Genomic DNA, 3,096 nt, shown 5'->3' with positions numbered 1-3,096 from the left:
AGCAATGCGGGATCCGAGCTGCCTCTGCGACCTACACCACAGCTCACTGGCAATGAAGATCCCCAGCCCACTGAGCGAGGCCAGGGATTGAACCTTTACCCTCATAGATGCTGATCGGATTCATTTCTGCTGTGCCACAGTGAGAACTCCCTTAATCCCTACCATTTTAATAAAGATGTGCCACCACTAAAGTGGGGCTTTTTAACCTGCTGCCTCAGTTGAAACTCTCAATAACTTCAAAGGAAATTTTACTTTCTCCATTAAAGAGCTGAGGAACTGAGACTCATTAAAACTAAGGTAATTTGCCCCAAATCATGCACCAGGTACTGTACAGGGACAAGATTCAAATGCAACTCTGGTTGACACCAAAACCATTGCATCACATTAGGGGAGTTTGTTTAGTTGTATGTTTTGAACTCATTCACTATATTAAAACCCTGAGATGCTGATGAGCATAAAGCAACATAATAATTCCCTTAATGCTGCATAGAGGATCATTTGGTGTAACTCTCTATATAAGCTACTCAGGTGTGTGATAATTTCCAGTTTTCTCTTCTTTCCTTCCTCAGATTTCATTTTAGGTTGTCATTCCTCTGGCACAATCTATTGAATGTCCCTATTTCCTCCCAGTTCACCCTGTGTGAGGACACCCTTCCAAGACACCCTTCCTGTCCACCTCCTCCCCCTCTCCTGCACCTCACCCAGGGCTATTCAGGATAAACCAAGGAGCCTACACAGAGCAAGTGTTTGTTCAAGGCTCTTTAGCGCTGATGAACTCATCCTACCTATAACAGTGCTCTCCATGCCTTCCTAGAACGTCCTCGGCTCTTTTTTCTCTTAATTAGACTCACCCTGGTATCTCCAGACTTTGAAAGTTCTCCTTTCTTAGAAACCCTTCACTGTTTCTGGAATCTTTTCTCTCCATCTTTTCCCCTCAGTCACACAATTTCTTGAGCATTTTCTATTCTAGAACAATCCTGTTGATAGTTCAGCGATCTACACCAACATTTTATGTCCTTTTCTCTCTCTCATTTCCCCTTTTAACTGTGAACTTTTCACCTAGCAGAAGCTACTATTTCAACTTCCCAGAATTTCCAAAATATATATTTGCCATTAGCGGGTGTCTCCATATTGATGGAAACAGAGCAACTTACAACATAAAATCATGTCTTTTCTTCCTAATACAAGTAACACTCAAGTTAACAAGACTTGTAGGTACATTAGGATTTTTCCAAATCTCATAAAAGCAATGGGGAAAATATATGCAGTCACAGGGTCCATTTCTCTTAAAATTTGGCACATGTTCTATTTGAATAGAGTATCCAACTTGAACACCAGAAGAGCATAATATTTGAATAAGTATCCAACTTGAATACCAGAAGAGCATAAAATTACATAAATTCTTTTGTAATTTGTCACTTTAAAAATTGTAAAAGAAGGTAAAATTTTTCAATATCTACATTCTTTCCTTTGTCACCATGTTGATAGCATTAAAGATACTCAGTAAAATTTGACATGATTTTCCAGATGTTATAATAAAATCGAGGGTGCTAGTTCCCCTTACCCCATTTTGTCCTATTAAAGCAAACTAAGTCTGTTTTCCCATTTTGTAATTGGTAACTTAGCTAAAAGGTGGAGTCAAGTTATAGAAGGTCTGAGACATGATCAGCCACTTCTAAAAGCAACTCATGGGAGGAGTTCTCCTGGGTCACCGAGGGTTAAGAATCAGGCATTGTCATTGCAGCAGCCTGGGTTGCTGCTCTGGCACAGGTTCAATCCTTGTGACCTGGGAACTTTCACGTGCCATAGGCATGGCCAAAAAAAAAAAAAAAAAAGTAACCCATGTGAAGTTATAAATAGGATATAAATTGCTGACAGTGTGAATTACTTCATCTACACTTGAACTGGTGATTTGGTCATTTACCAAGAACAAAACTGGCTGCCAAAAAGACACCTCCAGCCATGAGCTTTGAAGTAGGGAATGCTGAGTCAAGTTCACAGCCTGAACACACTTTCCTTTATCTGACAGAGTCTGGTATCATTATAATTAACACAGAAATTTGTATCCTGAAGTGAGATGCTTCCATTGCAAAAATCCAAAATACAGGGCATTAGCTTAGTGCTCAGATATTGGCAGGAAACTGATGTTGGCAGAGTTTTAAAAAATGGAGACTCATTTTATGCAGGGGCAGAGCATTTGGTAAAGATGATTCTGCTTCCAGAATGGGCAAACCATATTGACCCCCTTCCACAGATAGCAATGGAAAAAAAAAATCACTGAATGCACCAGAGAGTGAACAAAAGCAGGTAGATTCTGGAACGGAGTCAATATCTGAAAGAAGATAATGACCTCAAGAAGAATTCTCCATTCTTACAACATTTAGCCTAAGAATAGGCTTCAGTGGGTGATGGGTTGAGTCTAAAACCCTCACAGAACACCCACAGTCCTTCCAGGACGAAGAACCTGTGGATAGATCTTGGGTACCACAACTGCTGCTAAATGAGGAAGAATCCTGGAAAGAAGAGATTCTTTGAGATCACACCTCAAATTCCCTATATAAACCCCAGTCTCTGGCTGACCTCTGAACCATATGTATGTGGGGAAGACACCAAGCAGCAAAACCAGTGATTAAAGAACTAAAATCTTATTTTAACTCCTATCCAAGAGATGGAGTTTTCAGCTTGAGTCCAACAAAACTACAAATACAAAAAAACATCTTGAGATTTGGCAATGCAATATGATAACATCCAGAGTCTCCATGCAAACCGTTCAAAATATCCAGGATACAACCCCCAAACATTTTAGATACAAAGAAACAAGGAAATATGACCCATTCTTAAGAGAAAAGACAATCAATAAGAGACTTGCCTCTGAGATGACCCACATGTTGGATTTAGTGAAGAAGAATTTAAAAACAGCTGTTACAGCTAAGTTCACAGATATGAGTTAAGAATGCTTGTAATAAGTAAAGGTATAGAAAGTCTCGGTATATAAATTTTATTAAAAAGAACCTATGGAAATTCTGGAACAGAAAGAGGGTATCTGAAACAAAATGCACGAGATGGGTTTAGCAGCAGAATGGAGATGTCAGAGTA

This window comes from Phacochoerus africanus, chromosome 13 (genome assembly GCF_016906955.1).
Source record: "Phacochoerus africanus isolate WHEZ1 chromosome 13, ROS_Pafr_v1, whole genome shotgun sequence".
Taxonomy (NCBI): Eukaryota; Metazoa; Chordata; class Mammalia; order Artiodactyla; family Suidae; genus Phacochoerus; species Phacochoerus africanus.
This window is presented reverse-complemented; position numbering follows the sequence as displayed.